This window comes from Vicia villosa, linkage group LG1 (genome assembly GCF_029867415.1).
Source record: "Vicia villosa cultivar HV-30 ecotype Madison, WI linkage group LG1, Vvil1.0, whole genome shotgun sequence".
In the NCBI taxonomy this organism is placed as follows: Eukaryota; Viridiplantae; Streptophyta; class Magnoliopsida; order Fabales; family Fabaceae; genus Vicia; species Vicia villosa.
The window spans coordinates 58,046,718-58,064,211 of NC_081180.1; the positions used below are offsets into that span (position 1 = coordinate 58,046,718).

At 33.9% G+C, this 17,494-nt stretch overlaps 5 non-coding genes across 5 annotated transcripts; all 5 read right to left on the minus strand.

Moving 5' to 3' along the window:
* Positions 1-5,599: 5,599 nt before the first annotated feature.
* LOC131645496 (small nucleolar RNA Z101) lies at positions 5,600-5,693 on the minus strand. Its single transcript, XR_009297113.1, has one exon. It is a non-coding gene; the product is annotated as a small nucleolar RNA Z101 (small nucleolar RNA).
* A 2,209-nt stretch (positions 5,694-7,902) lies between these two features.
* On the minus strand, positions 7,903-7,996 carry LOC131645497 (small nucleolar RNA Z101). The gene has a single exon (XR_009297114.1). It is a non-coding gene; the product is annotated as a small nucleolar RNA Z101 (small nucleolar RNA).
* An 85-nt stretch (positions 7,997-8,081) lies between these two features.
* Positions 8,082-8,166, minus strand: LOC131645542 (small nucleolar RNA snoR14). Its single transcript, XR_009297150.1, has one exon. It is a non-coding gene; the product is annotated as a small nucleolar RNA snoR14 (small nucleolar RNA).
* Positions 8,167-16,128: 7,962 nt separating this feature from the next.
* LOC131645507 (small nucleolar RNA Z101) lies at positions 16,129-16,222 on the minus strand. The gene has a single exon (XR_009297124.1). It is a non-coding gene; the product is annotated as a small nucleolar RNA Z101 (small nucleolar RNA).
* Positions 16,223-16,332: 110 nt separating this feature from the next.
* LOC131645562 (small nucleolar RNA snoR14) lies at positions 16,333-16,417 on the minus strand. Its single transcript, XR_009297164.1, has one exon. It is a non-coding gene; the product is annotated as a small nucleolar RNA snoR14 (small nucleolar RNA).
* Between the last annotated feature and the right edge of the window lie 1,077 nt (positions 16,418-17,494).

The window sequence follows — 17,494 nt, forward strand, 5'->3', positions numbered from 1 at the left end:
TTTTCTTTTTCCTCTAAATTATAATAATTCAACTAGCTTCTATAAAATCAATTTCAACAATTTATGGTTTTCATAGAAAAAAAAACATAAATTGAAATTCAGCCGAAAAGATTATTCGATCTAGCACTTTTTCCATTGAAACCCAGATAGAAAAATAGAAAGTACTGTGTTGTAAAGTAAATTGCCTGAAGAACTTGCCAAATAGTTCATCCCAAAACCGAAAACCAAACGCAAAGACGAAGTGACTATAAAAGAACAAAACATCAGACAAATCTACAAAGAAGCGAAGAGTAACTGTGAAGTTTCCGGCACCAGAATTGCTCTTAATTTAATGTATTGAACGAACTTGGGGATTATTTATAGCTACACATTAGGGCTTTATCAATTTGGGTTGGATATAAACAAGGGAATGCCAGTTGGATCGGTATATTTCATGGGCCTGACAGCTCATCTATTTATCCATTCTCAATATTAATCTCGACACTTCCAGGCTGTCTACAATTTTAATATCATATCTTTATATCAATAAAATCTATTTTGATTTTAATATGATATCTTTAAATCAATAAAATCTATTTTGATTTTAATATGATATCTTTAAATCAATAAAATCTATTTTGATTTTAATATGATATCTTTAAATCAATAAAATCTATTTTGACTGGATATTTTTAACTAATTGGTGTTTGTTCGGATATTTGATTCTAAATATTGAACTTTTACAAAAAGAAATAGGCTAAATTACAGTTTTGGTCCCTCTGTTTTGGGTTTTCCACGATTTTGGTCCTCCTATTTTCTTTTTAAACAGTTTTGGTCCCGTCTCAATTTTGATGTAACTATTCATGTACGGACATGTACTGTTCATGCACTGTTTATGGACAAAATTGGGATGAGGGACCAAAACTGTTTAAAAAGAAAATAGGGGGACCAAAATCGTGAAAAACCTAAAACAGGGGACCAAAATTGTAATTTAGCCAAAGAAATAAAAAAAATCTTATTTATCCATCAATTTTGAATTTTATCAAACTTTTTTCTTTAAACATAATCTATGAAATTTTAACGGAATTACAAAAATGCTGGTATCAATACTAATTGTTTATATCATATTTTAAAAAATATATATATATGGTATAAATCTATTGTTTGGTTATATTTCTACCGCAGTTTCTCATAAGTTCAGTACACTGTACAGAAGTGTATAAGATATTTAAAAAATCCGACAAAATTTTCAATTTGAATATCAGATATATTAAAATGTTTGATATAAATATAGTATTATCCTTTTTTTTAAAATTCGTAGTTAGGTGTACTTTTTTAAAAACTTCTTTCACTGTGTTTTTGACACTATTAACATCATCATACTATAATATAAAGATAATTTAAGATATTTTAACATGCATTATCATAAACACGACTAATATAACATGACTTCAAATATAAAATTGTCGGTACAATCACAATCTAATAAAATATATTCATATAATTAGGGGTGTAAGCGGGTCAGAAAAAACCAATTAAATCGACAATCCAAAGCAAACCAAACAGAAATGAAACCGAATGTTTTTGATTCGATTCTAAAACTAAATCGAACCAATGAAAACTGATGTGGTTTGGTTCGGTTCTCAGTTTTAGTTTTTAGGAACCGTCAAACCGATGAACCGAACCAATAGAAATAATTACGCTCTAAATATTTATTTCACTCATTATTAAGCTCAAATTGTGTATTGGTCCTACCATTCTCCATATTTGTATATATTTCCCTCCTATCTACAAAACACTCATCTAGAACCAAACTCCAAAACTTTAAAAATAGAAACCATAAGTCACAAAAATATGCTTTCATTGAACTTCTACTCTCGCTGCCTGCCACAACTATTTCTCTCTATCGTTATTATGGTCGTATTCTTTGTTTTCAAGTTCTTTTCCTTAATTTTTTTTTTACCTTTTTTGTTTCTTCTTCTTCAACAAAATTCTTTCTAGTCTTGTTACAAAATAGTTTCGATGCGTGTTTGAGGTGTGAAACATATTAATTGATATGTGTTTTGTTGTGTTATATTTGTTGAGTAAATCTCTTTCTAACCTTCAAATGTCAAGTGTAACTTTTATATATGATTGTGAACTTATTTCATTGTGCAATGGAAAATCATGTCATTATTTCACATGGATCAAGAGAAACTTGTAATTTGTTTGAAAATATAGAGCATGAAATAAATAACATGAAATATATTATTTTAAAAATTAATAGCATAAAATACACCGAAAAACATGACTATGGAAAATACACTGATTGGTAAAACGTTTGGAAAAACAACTTTGTACACCGATCAACCGAACCAAACCAAATCGATTAGGTTGGTCGGTTCCATTTTTGAAAAAGATTAAAAACCAAACTAAACCAAACCAATGGAGATATCATCGGTTCGGGCTTTTTTATTTACCAAAAGCCAGTCAAAATCGATCTGATTACACCCTTACATATAATTGTATCTATATAACAATATCAATACAAAACAATTTTTGTTGACTTCCCGACTTCTTATATGTCTTGTATATGTTGTTTCTCATGCTCTTGCACCTTCATTATAGTTTAGTCTCCAACTGTCGGTGACATGATGCAATGGACAATCAGGTTTCAACTTCACTTGATCCCAATGGTTGTTGCTAACAAACCCAATTATAATCATTTTATGTCTACTCGCAAACATTAATGGAGAAAAAACAAGTGGGAAGAATGTAATGTTAAGGTTGATGCATTTTGGACAACGAGACCAAGTTTTAACAAAACTATTAACCTCTAAGGCTTACACTAACAAGACCAAAGCTTTATATATCATTGGTGTCATCTCTTTACCCTTATCTCTTTTATTTTCTGCTTAATTTCCTTACTTTTAATTTTTGTTGCTTACTTATTCAAACTTTTTTATTAAAAATGTTTTCAAACTTTGATTTAGAAAATATATTTTTTTTAAGTCAACGATTTTCAAACCTCCATAATTTACCCCCTATTTTGTTTGGAGTTGATGTTCAACAGATTATCCCTTAGGCACAATCGATTATTACCTTTCGTAACGCCTTATCATCAACAATTATGGTTAATAGTAAATTAAGCAACGACTTTATTGAAAACCTTCCATTTTTAATTCGATAATCAATTATGAGATGTGCATAACGGATTAGGAGACTTAAAAAGCCCATGGATTGTTTCCGTATTTGAAACACCTTTTGTCTTATAAGTAGAGGGTTCTCTTTTTATGTCTAACAACCACGAGAACATATTTTCGATACCTCTCTGATCTCTCTCTCTCTCTCTCTCTCTCTCTCCCTTTCTCTCTCTCTCTCTCTCTAATGTTCTCACATTTTTCTTATTACTTTTGAAAGATAAATATTTATATCTATGAGGTGTTCCAGTTTGGTGTAAGGGCATTATTGTAAATTCTCTCTAGAAGAAAATTTTGAGATAATCCAGATTAAAGTGATCTTGTTTAGTTATTGAGGGAAACCAAGTAAAACCTATGTTTGATTGGAGATGTATTTGTAGCTAAAACTCTCAATTGGATCGTGAGCTTAGCTTGAGGTAAAAAGCTATTAGTTGGTTATGGAGGTCTTTGTAGTTAAAACTGTTGGACAAATGATTCAAAGCACAAGAGTGTAGAGGTGAGTTGCGGTATTTAAAATTCGTGATTAATTTTAAACCTTTTTCAATTAAGATTGTATTAGTAATTTTAATGTGAGTAATTTGCAGCAGAAATAAAATACTATAAATAAATTACAAAAAATAAAAGGATATGGTTAGAAAGATTGTATCAAAGATTTATACAAGTTTGGCCGAACATTGGCCTAGTCCTGTCCGCAAGAATTCTTCTTGAGAGTTTGACTATAAACTTTGAGCTTTTGACGGTTATACCCACGAACCATAATGCAGTTTGATATTGAGATTTTATTAGGCTTATCCCCAACCAATAACAATGTTTATCCCTAGATAAGCTAACGAACAGTTTAGAGAATTTATAGTTGATCTCAATAATTAAAATAAAACTTTTTTTCGAGCAAAGCTCAATAAACTAAGAACAGAGATTTTATGATAGGTTTTTTTCAAGAATAAAACTCAATCTCTTAAAGGTATCGCATCCTTAAGAATAAAAATGACCAGCACGACCTCTTACAAAAAATCGTCTTCACAAGTAAAGTTTCACTTAATAGCACTAAGGCAATCAGAAGTGAATAATTTTTTTTCTAAAGAGAGGGAGAGAGATAAATTCCAAACAAATATGAAAATGTAAGAAAGTGGCATGGTTTGAAGTGAGGGTGTGCCTCTCTTATATATTAGTTGGAAAAACCAAGAATAGAATAATCCATGGGCCGAATTTATTATATAATCAATTGGCTAAAAAAACTCTAACTGATTAGACAACTCTGATATAATCAATTAGAGGGCCTAAATAGGAAGATTTAGATATAGATCCATTGCAAGCCATTAACGTGATGATCTTATTGATTTTTTAATCGATTATCAGTCTTCTAATAAATTGGATAATGCTCTAATCAATTGGCTAGTTAGAAAAGTTTTGCCAATTGATTGACACGTGTTTTCAATAAATTAGATAGTTAAAAATAGTTTGAAAAAAGGTTTGGATAACTTTTTAGTCACTTGGTTCTGGCTTAGAAAATCTTTTTCATGATGGAAACATTTTGAAAGAAGTTTTAAGTGTGTGTTTGTGTGTGTGTGTGTGAGAGAGAGAGAGGGGGGGGGGGGAGGGAGAGAGATGGTTGATTCACTACATTACTTTTAAGCTACTACCTTACTTTTACAATACTTGATTCACTAAGACAGACTGGCATGCATAATTTGACGAGCTTTCACACCTTTCTCCAAGGGAGCTTCAAGACTTTTGCTAGATGGTTCTTGATTATATAGGCACTTGATCTTAAGTCCATAAGATGCGTTGGTTATATTATCATCATCAGGGTTGAGAGTTATTTCTATGTGTTGTCTTCATCAAAACCTCTGTTGCAGATCTTCATCACCTACAAGCACATAGATCCAAAAAAAACTTCATGTTTGTTGGGAATCTAGCCATTGAAAGATTCTAATCCTTGTATATGGTGGTTCATAGGAAAAGCCTATCTAAAGCTCTCATCATAGTGGAAACTCTCAAGAAGCAATTATTGGGGAGAGAAATAGGTCACTTCATTAAATCGAACCTCTATAATTCTTTGGTGTTTTTCTCTCATCCCTCAACTCTTTACTTTATAGGTATTTATTTGTGATGGATTTCTACTTTCCTATTTCTATTGCTTTTACTCTATTTGTTATATAAAAGAGTTTTAAACTTTGATTTTGCAAAAAAATATTTGTTTTGAAAATAGTATTTCAAACCTACACAATTTACACCCTTGTGTTAGGAGTCACTTGACCAACAGGTGGTATTAGAGCCATGATTATGTTCAGTGGAGGAACGGAAGTGAGATCCTAGTATCGATTAAGGCTAGTGTTATGGTTTACTCACACTCATGGGGGATCATTTTACATTAGACGAATCCAAGAAAAACAAAATCAAACTAAAATTTGATAACCTGGCAAAAATAAATATCATAGACTTTAGGGCATCAGTTCTCCAAGGTGATATTAACATCAACAAAATTCAGATGCAAATTACCCACTTACAATATTTTAGATTCATCATATGCCCAAATCTAATAATTGATAAAGTTACATTACAAAATTGAGAAACTTGAGAATTAAAAAAATAAGCAAGAGAGGGAAATATAAAAACGATCAGAATCTGTCGGGATTCTTTTCCCTCTATATTATAGTTCAACCAACTACCATAAACTCAATTTCAAAAAAAAAAATTGACTCAGACAAAAACAAATCTTGTAAGCATGTAAATGTTTTTTTTTTTAAAAGGTAAAAATTGATCCTAAATTCTTTTAGGATTGCACCATCATTGACGAGCCAAAGAATGACTTACCCCGGCACTATTTTTTTTCTTAGTTGAGATTGAAAAATAGAAATTACTGTATTGAAAACTAAATTTTCTCAATAATTTATTTTTCTGCATTCCAATCCTCCACCCCATAATAAATTTTTAAAGAGAGTTTCAGATTAGAAATAATAAATTGACAGAACTTTGAAAAAAGAAAGGAAATAAATAGATAAGGTGTATAGGAGAGATTTTAGAAGGACAATTCCACCACTAATAAATAAACGCTAGGGGTGGAAATAGGCTGGGCCGAGCTAGGCTTTGCCAAGCCTAGGCCTGTCAAAAAAATTGAAGCCTAAGCCCGACCTGTGGCCTGTCGTAGGCTTATTTTTAGGCCTGAGCCTGGCCTTTTCGAAGGTCTGGTTAGCCTGTTAGCCTACATAAAAGCCTATTTATTTTGACATACTAACTAAAATATTGTTTGAATAGACTAACTAACTAAAATACCAAGAGACTAAAAATTTATTTGCATTGACTTATTTTAACTTACCTATTAGCATAAGTTTTGGGAGACTATCTGTTTAAGATAACTTATGAAAACAATGTTTATTAGGTATTTTCATCTTATTTTCACAAGTTCTTTAAGATAACCAAGTTTTATTTATGTATTTTAATTCAAAGTACAAAACATAACATACTGATAATAAAAAAATTATTCATATTTATTTAAATAGGCCGGCCTGATAGGCTTAAAAGGCTTTTTCTTGGGCCTGAGGCCTAGCCTTTTTAACTAAATAGGCTTATAAAAAAGCCTAGGCCTTTTCTATTTATAAAAAATGTGTGGCCTGGCCTGAGCCTTTATAGGCCAGCCTGTAGGCCCCTGTTATCGGCCTGACCTATTTCCACCCCTAATAAACGCCAACAATTCCACTTGGACAATCTTCTTGGCACTGCATCAATCACCGGATATTTTATCAATATTGTGGAATATTGACTCCTTATTTTGTCAACAAGTATCATTTTTGTATATGCGAGACATGAACATCTCCTACAAAATTGATTACCATCAAAGAACTTCATCTGGACTCCTTTTGACATCAACAAGTTAAAGCCATTAACTCCTATAAAAAATAGGAAAGGCGATAGAAAATTGCCTTGCCTTAGACCTCTAAAACACTCTAAAATCCAGCCTCCACATTTAAGTTCAATCCCATTTTTTCAATCACAAAATCTAATTATTTTCAGCCCGCTAAACCATATGCTTTCTCGAGATAACTTTTTTAACCGCCACATTCACTCTAAGACTTTCTACATACTGTCAATTAAAGATATCGGTCTAAAATCATCAGGCTTCACCAAATTCTTAAAGATATCGATCCAAAAAGTGTTTGTTTAAATAAATGTGTGCAACCAAGAGTATTACACCTTGGGACACGGCACCGCCGCATCTTGATTGTTTCTCAAGAATTAGAATTGGACATTGATCTAAAAGTCCTTTATCCAAACACCATTGCAAAAAATCTGACCATTTGACTAACCATCTCTCTGAAAATATGAATCTGTCTAATTTCGACGTGATCCTTCTACCAATTAACAGTAAATCTATCAGTTCTACTTCTAATATCGCCCCTTGTTATTATTCCAACTCCTTTGCATTCCCATTGTTGAAATCTTCCACCAGCAATTAATCCAAACCAAGATCACACTTGATTAGTCTTATAAATCTCATTTTACTTAGCCAGCCATTAATTTTTTTTAACAAATTATCATATCAACTTGGAATAACCAAAAGATTTTGAAATATGTTCTACTGAATCAATCCTTGAACTAGTTCCAACTTTATCAGCGGGTCCAAGTAATGAGCGAATGATTAGAAACAGATCACAATATCTTAGTACGACCAATGAATTTAACAACAAGGGACAATAATAATATATATCTATCGCAACCAAGGGATCCCATTAAAAATCGATAGAATTTAGGGCATCAGTTCTACAAGGTGATATTAACATCAACGATATTCAGATGCAAATTACCCATTTACAAAATTTCAGATTCATCATCTGCCCAATTCTCATAACAATTCAAAAACCATAAAATAATTGATTCAACAAATCGAGAAAATCAAGAAATAAAGAAAGAGAGGGAGATATGAAAGCGATCAGAACCTGTCGGGATTCATGAATAACATCAAAGAATATCAGCGGATTGACAGACATATGAATTTCTATCATCACTTCGCTTTTTTTTTTCCTCTACGTTATAATAATTCAACTAGCTTCTATAAAATCAATTTCAACAATTTATAAACTGAAACAAAACCAAATCAAGTATGCATGTAAATAATTTTCATTAACAAAAGGTAAAAGTTGAAAGTAAATTCTTATAGGATTGCCCCATCATTGACGAGCCAAAGAATGAATCACTCCGGCACAGTTTTTTCATCATCATAGTTCTGATTAAAAAAAAACAGAAAATAAGTGCATAAATTAACGAAGGATAACTCGGCGAACAGAATTGCTCTTTTGATGAAATAGACGAACTCGGCGATAATTTATAGATACGAATTAGGGTTTTATCAATTTTCTACTCCGGATATAACCATTTGGACCGGGTATATTTCGTTGGCCCAACAGCTCATCTATCTATAACTATCAATCACGACCCCGCTTATATATTTTCAAAATGTCAATAATAACGTTTTATATTTTGCACTTCAAAAAATTTAGTTTCTTAAAATATTCCTTCTTAAAAGTTAGTTAAAAATAAAAAAAATTTAGAGTTGAGTTGTAAGTAGGGATGAAAAAAATACACATATTAGGGATATCCAAAAATACTAATTTTAAAAATACTAAGATATATATTGTAACAAATATATTACTTATAAACGTTTCTTTAATCTTAATAAAAAATATAATTTGAAATTTGGATATCTAAAAATTAATCTAAATTAAACTGCATGAAATTGGATCCATCATTCAAAATCGTACCGAACCGCGAGTAAATGTATTTTTAAATAGGATGCATTTTTACCTCAAAATCGATCCAAACCGTACCTACAACAAATGCCCCTAAATACCGCCTTTCCTCCGTCGAACCAGTGATTCCCTTCCGACTCCTCCATTGTGCGTTCCACCATAACCCACCATCACAATATCTTTCATTTGTTTTGGTTAAAATGAAATGTATGGATATTATGTTTAGATGTTATTATGTTTTTCTGAAAAGGAAGCAATTTAATGTGATGAAGTTTTGTTGTTAAATTGAGAGCAAATTGTATGGATGTTATGTAGTAATAACTTTTTATGTCTTTAAAAGAAGGTGAATTTTTTTTAAGAATAACTTTAAAAATATATATATGTTGGACTTCCACGGGAAGATCCTTTTAGCCCTCGTGGCAATTTCTATATAACAGACTTTCACAGGAATATTCTTGTCACCCTCGTGGCAATATCAATATGTTGGACTTCCACAAGAAGATCATTGCTGCCCTTCGTGGAGATATCTATAAGTTGAACTTCCACAAGAAAATCATTTATGCCCCTCACACCAATATATGTATGATGAACTTCCACAGGAAGATTCTTGTCGTCCCTCGTGGCAATATTTGTATGTTGGACTTCATGGCAAAGATCTTTTCCGCCCTCGAGTCAATCACATAGTTGGACTTCATGGCAAAGATCTTTTCCGCCCTCGAGTCAATCACATAGTTGGACTTCATGGCAAAGATCTTTTCTGCCCCTCGAGTCAATCACATAGTTGGACTTCATGGCAAAGATCTTTTCTGCCCCTCGAGTCAATCACATAGTTTGACTTCATGACAAAGATCTTTGTCACCGCTCGAGGTAATCACATAGCTTGATTTCCACGGGAAGATCCTTGCCGCCCCTCGAGGAAATTACAATATCGGACCTTCATAGGAGGATCCATGCCGCCTTCCTGGGCTATGCCAAGTTGGCCAACCTATATATTACTTCGCTTGAGGCAGTTAGAATTCTCAAGTTATTTAAACTTTCCGCTTGATGGACTCTGAATTTCCTTAGGCAGGACCAATAAATATAAATTTCACCCAAGATGCGCGATTGGAGTCTTGTCTAAGAGACTTGGTCTTAAGTCTTGTCTAAGGGCTCAACGGAAGTCCCACCCAAGATGGTCAACGTCTCTCCTGAAGGACTTATAGTTTCATCAGCCAAGCTATATATTACTTCGCCTGAGGGACTTAGAATTCTCAGAATATTTAAAATCCATGCCCGAGGGACTTAGAGTTTTCTCGGGTGGGACCAAGAAATATAAATCTCGCCCATGAGGCTCGACTAGAGTCTTGCCTAACAAACTTGGTCGTAAGTCTTGTTTGAGGATCCGATGGTAGTCCTGCCCAAGAGGTTCAATGCCTCACCTGAAGGACTTATAGTATCATCGGTCAGGCTGCACATTATTTCGCATGAATGAATTATAATTCCCAAGCCATTTAAACTCTCCGCCTAAGTGACTCAGAGTTTCCTCGGGAGGGACCAAAAAATATAAATCCTGCCCAAGAGGCGCGACTGGAGACTTGCCTAAGAGATTTTGTCTTAAGTCTTACCTGAGGTGTCGATGTTAGCTCTGCCTTGGAAGGTCAAATTCCTCACCTAAGGGACTTAGAATCTCTTCCATCAGGCTCGATATGTAATCTAGCTTGAGGTACTTAGATTCTCTTCAGTTAGGCTCAATATATAATTTCGCTTGAGGGACTGGGAGTCCGTTCGAACATGATTAACTCCCTGCTTAACGGATTTGAAGTTTCTTCGGGCAGGATCACACGTAGAGTCTCGCCTAAGAGACTCGGTATAATGCATCACCTAAGAGACTTGACAAAATATCTCGCCTAAGGGACTCGACAATAAAGTTTCGCCTAAGGGCCCGATTATTAAGTCTCACTTGAGGGACTTGCTGCAAGCCAACATCAAGAAAAAGCCATATGATACATATTCGTACAAAGAAATATTAAGAATATGACCTCTCGTACAAACCACTTCGTCCTTTACGAAGCCCTCATGCTTGAGGGATTGTGTAGTGTTCTATTTTTATCGGGCCTTGAGGAGGGGTAGCTTATGAGGAAGGCCGTTAAAGGGGGCAAGAGACGAGGCGCATAGAGACGTCTAGTGAAGCCATCGCCACCCAAAATGGGCTATGAGGCAGCCTATAATGGGCCAAATGTCGCCTAGATGTACCAATATAACCCACCTGATTAGGTGCCTGTAGTTCTAATCACGTAGTAAACGTGGATGATGACATGGGTCCACAGTGATTAACTAATAAGAGTCAGTTCTAAAGGGGAACCACTTCCTCCATGATTCTAGGAAGACTTAGTCTTCCCTTGACCACTTCCTTGGTCATGAAGGTAGGGCATAACCACCCACTAACTTTGCAACTCAGACCCAAGAGAGTCTATATAAATATCTCTCCCCAATGGGAGAAAGGGGAGAACTCTCAAGTCATTCACATTTACTACTACTCATAGAACACTTCGCTCTTAGTAGCCTTAACATCGTCAATCCAACCGCCCTCCTGCAACCTAGCAGCGCCATCCTTCCTTATGATCTCTCACCTCTCGTGAGCGAATCCCTTAAACAGATCCAAAAACCACCGTACAAGACTATTCGATCGCCGTCGTAAGCTAGCCTTCACCATCCAAACACGTAATATACTACCAGGACCTATGAGTCAACATACACCTATACTTTTTTGGACAGGACAAGTCATTTGGTCAACGACTTGTAGCTTTATTTATAAAGCCCGAACAAACCAACAGTCTATAAAAACCGACCCAATCGACATATAGGTCCAATCCAACCTAGGCGCGTCAATCGTTGACATACAAGTGAGCCCTCATCTATAAGTGTCGCACAGAAGCTCAAATATCCTTCCATTATGACTGTTGATATGTATTCAACCTTTACCTATACTTTATGTCGGACAAATCGACAGTTGTAACCGCATTGTCTATGTAAGTGTTAATTTGAGTCACACCTAAGTACAATTTAACTCATACTTGCAAAGTTTCATCTATATATCATACTGATTCGAACGTCAAAGTGACAATTTTTTTTGCAAGTGCCTTCTCCAGTCAATGAATAACTATCATCTCTTAGAAGTTGATTTGGTCGTCGTGAGCCTTTCACCATTTCGCAGTTCCTTGTATAAAATTGAAACCGATACTGTAAACATTTAAGTTGATGGATTAAGTGATTTTGAATTTCTATACCATTAGGAAGTTTCATTATTTTTCATGAAAGAGAAAGTTTAAAGAAAAGCAAAAGAAAATGAGTGAGAGTGTGTTTGATGGCTCAAAAGCACCGGAACCTGACCCATAATTTAGGATAAAGCTATGGCCTATGAGAAACCGAAGAAATCATGCAATTTAGTACCCAACAAATATAAAGAATATAAATTCCCCACTTCAAACCAAATTAAACAACTAAAATGGAAGTTGGATAGCTTTCTTCAATATCATTTACCAAATTCAAAATCAAATTTGAACGTGACAGTAGTAAACTTACAGAAAGAGGCAGCATCATATATAGAAGAATGATTTTCAAGCTGCAGCTTAAAATTCCAATCGATGCATAACTCAATTGGAATATTGGACTGCTGTGATGAAACCATAGCAGAACAATAATTAAAGAGAGAGAAAAATGAATCTTTTCTAAATGGCCTATAGCCGCCAAGCTAAAGAACAGCTTCCCAACCGATCAAGTTGTTGGGCTCATGATGGGAGGAACAAAGCAGAAGTTACTGAAAGAAGTTGGTGAGAACAAGTTCGTTTTCAGCAAATCAGGTGTCATTACCTCCTCCTCCTCCTGATCAGAGTTTTATCCATAATATTCAACTTGAAAGTACCGGTACCAGTTGTTAGAAGGAATAATGTCAATATTAGCAGTGGTTTTGGTACTATGGTCTGCGCTTTGGAGAATATTGTGATGCTCAGGCTGTGGAGGCATGAATCTTTGAAGTTTACGGGATCCACTGTGTATACTTACTCTTTTGTAGTGGTTTTGGTACTATGGTCTGCGCTTTGGAGAATATTGTGATGCTCAGGCTGTGGAGGCATGAATCTTTGAAGTTTACGGGATCCACTGTGTATACTTACTCTTTTGTTGTGATATATATTGATAGATATTTTGCAGGTGTAGGAGCAATAAACATGAAGGAAATTCCAATGTGAGAATAGAATTTTTTTAATCTATTGTCGGATAGATATTAAAAAAATGCCTCCAAATTTGTCTATGTTCTAAAGGTCAGAAACTATCTATTTATATAAAGTCAAATATGTCTATTTTTGTCACAAATTTGTATGGAGATTTAAATGTGATGATGAATTGAGTGATGAATGGAAGATTGACGAAACAAATATTAATATCAACCTTTCCGCTTCCCACTTGTTGTATGATCTGTCTTATTAAGCGAGAAATAATAGTTGAGTATGAATATATCCACGAATAGCGGTGCAACAGAGTTAGACTAGATATGATATGGTGAGAGATATTTAAAAATAGGTTGAATAATAGTTATGTAATTAAATTGAAGGAAACCGCAAACATACCCAAAACTGATGAACCGGAAAAGTTAATATCTACTTGACTTAAATACATTTTTGATATTTTTAAAGTACACCTTAGCCAATTATTCAACTGCACCCTTTGTTACTTAAGTGCACCAAGCTTTATATAGTACTGTTTTCTATTCAGCTGCAGAATTTGGAATCTGTTTTTCTTGAATCAGCTTTCTCTTTCTCATTTCACTGACATGTACTTTGCATGGAAATGCATTGTTAAAAACACAAATTATATGGTGTAAATTTGAAGCATGTTGCATGATGAATAATTTATGTTCCAAGATTTGTGCTTCCTCTGCAAGGTTGAAGTTTTTGAATCCAAATAAGCCTAATAGGAAACGCATTGTTATAATCACTACACGCCCTTATCAACACCGACATTGTTCCTAATCGAAAAATCTGAACAACCTTGCTTAACACACGAACCATGTTATATAACCTTGCTTAACACATTAAAAGCTTGCATAGCCATAACCATTTTCCGGAGTTACATGAATGGTAGAATACAATTCTCCATCAATGCCATTCATTGAATATCCACAAGGATCAAAAGCAATATCACAAATGAATGCTTCATTGTTGATTTCATTTATTTCTGTTAGCTCCGTCATTTCTTTTCCAGCTGAGTGGCCATTACCGTTCAGAAATAACGAGCATTTGTTAGTATGAAATAGACAATTATGCTTTGTAATACATGGAGTCACATTATCTTTCCATTATCTTGTAAAAAAACATAATATTTCCTGCATAAATCTTTCTCTTTTGAAGCTATGAGAAAATCATTATCTTCATCTCGAATGTGTTTAAATTCAAAATTCTGCGTAACCATTCTTTTCCTCTTTTGCTATCTAAATTCTAAATAGGCCTGAGAAATAATTAAAATCTTCATCCTTTATCTCCTAAACCCCGTAACTTTTCTTCTATTTAAGAGGCACATGTGAAAGAACTTTGAATTTGCATCATCCATCTCTAAACTATTTTGAGCGTGATTTTAGCAACGAAACATCTAGCACTTGACCTGTTTTGATTTGATCAACTCTATCAATTAACTCTATAGCAGCCTATTTCCAACAGCAATTATCATAGACTTTTGTCAACTTAGATTAGATGAATAAAAAAACAGAAAACAAAACACATAAACAAATATCATAGACTTTGATAACTATTTAATGTTTTTTCGAAATCCACTTTAAACATCGAGGCTTCTCTTTTCCTCCTATTTGCATCACCTACAAACTCATTTTTCGAAGAGTATTCCATGTACCATCTATTAGCCTTCGGCAAATTGCGAATCAGAGATAACTTTTATATCCGCCACCTTCAATCTATTTGCATATAACATTACTAAGACTTTCTAGATGCTGCCAATTAAAGATATTGGTCTAGCTTCACTAGATTCTTTATCTTTGAAATCAATACCAAAAAAACATTATTACCTCCACGCACTATTATGCCATTCGAATGAAATTCAGCAATGAATATACGAAAGTCTGCTTTAATTACATCCTAAAACTCATTAATAAAACTGAAATTTATGCTATCGGAATCAAGGCACTTTGAACTCTCGGAATCCCAACAACATTTCTTATTTCCTCCTCTCTGAGTTCTGGTATGAGAACATCATTTTCTTCATCTCTAATGCGTTTAAGTAGAAAATTCTGCATAATTGGTCTTTCCTCTTATTGTCTCTAGATAGACCTAAGAACTAATTGAAAACTTCATCCTTTATCTTCTAAACCGCTTTCTGTTTTGTTCCATATACTTCTATACAACTAATCTCGTTAACTTTTCTTCTATTTAACCAGTGAAAGAACTTCGAATTTGCTTCCCCAGCCAATTTGGGCGTGATTTGCCACAATATGCTACAATTCAGCTTCGACAGTTCAATTAATTGTGTTGATGTCTCTCTTTTGACTTTGATCACCTCTTCAAAGAATGATGTGTTTTCGCCTTTTTTCCCCCAAATAGTTTATTAAATCTCCTGCCAATACAGCTCCCTGTGGATCCATCTAATTTTGACCATGTGAATCTTCTGCGCCAATTAAGACTAAATCTATTAAGTTCTGCTTTAGATAAAAACTTCTTAAATTAGTTCTGCTTTAGATAAAAACTTCTTAAAGTAACATCTAGCTCCTTCTTGTTTCTCCAACTCCTTTACATTCCTATTCTGAACTTATCACATTGGAATCTCCCAAAAAAGAACCATCTAGCTCCTGTTTTTATTTACTACATAGAATAACCATGATCATCCCTGATTAGTCTTATAAATGTCATTTTACTTTGGCAAGCAATTTATCGTAGCCCCATAGAATAACCAAAGAAATTTTAAAAGACCAACCAACGTGTATCAGTCCTAGACCGAGATCCAACTTTGTCAGTGAGTCCAAGTAATAAGTGAATGATTAAAATTAGAACACAATATATCTTGCACAACCAATGGATTCAATGCCAATCAAGGGACAATAATAATAAATTAATTCTGTCGCAAATCAAGTGATCCAAGTAGCAATGACCAATTCAATCTAGTACGATGATAAGTTTAATGATACGGGCAATTTAGACTAGATGGATCCAAAAAAACAGAAAACAAAACACATCAACAAATAGACTTTTCGGCATCAGTTCCCCAAGGTGTTATTAACATCAATGAAATTCAGATGCAAATTACCCATTAAAACAATTCCAGATTCATCATCTGCCCAATTCTGCAAAATTCTAATAACAATTCAAAAACCATAAATAATTCATAAAGTTACATCACAAAATTAAGAAACTCAAGAAATGAAAAACATCAAGCAAGAGGGAAATATGAAAACGATCAGAACCTGTTGGGATTCATGAAATTAATCAAAGAATATCAGTGGATTCACAGACAACATCATATTGCTTTTCTTTTCCCTCTATGTACCTATCACTTGTCAACTCTGCAACATAGACAACTATAATCTCATGTCACCTTAAAATCATTCTAACATAAGCATTACCCTACACAGAACCAAATATAGATTTTAGAAAAAGAGGTTTTCAACACAATTTTCATTTTGAAAACAATAACAGAAACCTCTTTTTTTTTTTCCCTCCCCCTACCCAATAAACCCCAAAATTGAATTATGTATTATTGTAGATACATTCAGCCACCAAAAGATTGCGTACCAAACTTCCTCGCTGATTTTTGGACATTCAAAGAAAATGTGAGAAACAGTATCTTCTTTTCTCCATCCGAACGAACACGCAACTTTAGATCCATTCAAAACCCCCTCTTTACCAGGCTGTCTTTTGTAAGGACTTTATTTTTCCATATTCTCTAAACCAGTGTAAATACATTAAGCGGGATCAGATTACTCCACTCAGCTGCAAAATTCCTCATACCATCTCTTGTGCTTTCCATCAAAATTAAGGAACAAGCTTCCTTTACCGAATAAGATATTTACCCCAATTCCACTTATCTTCTGAATCTTCCTTCAGCACAATTCTTTGAGCTTCCTTTCCTCTTTATTCAAGGTTCTTTTAAACCTTATGTTCCAAGTCATGTCTTCTACATCTTTCACCACCTAAGTAAAATTTAACTCATACTTGCAGAATTTCACCTATATATCATACTGACATGAACATCAAAGTGACAATCTTTTTTGCAAGTGTCTCTTGTCCAGTCATCTAATAATTGTCACACCTCTTAGAAGTTGATTTATGATTGTCGTGAACCTTTCACCAATTCACAGTTCCATGTATAAAATAGAAACCAATACTACAAACATTTAAGTGGATGGATTCAGTGATTTTGAATTTTTATACCATTAATGTCTTTAATTATTTTTTATAAAAAAGAAAGTAAAACTGAAAAACAAAGCAAAAGATAAGAAAATAATTGAGAGTGTGTCTGATGCCTCAAAAGCACCGGAACCTGGCCCATTATTTAGGATAAAGCTATGGGAGACCGGGTAAACTTACAATCTAGTACCCAACAAATATAAAGAGT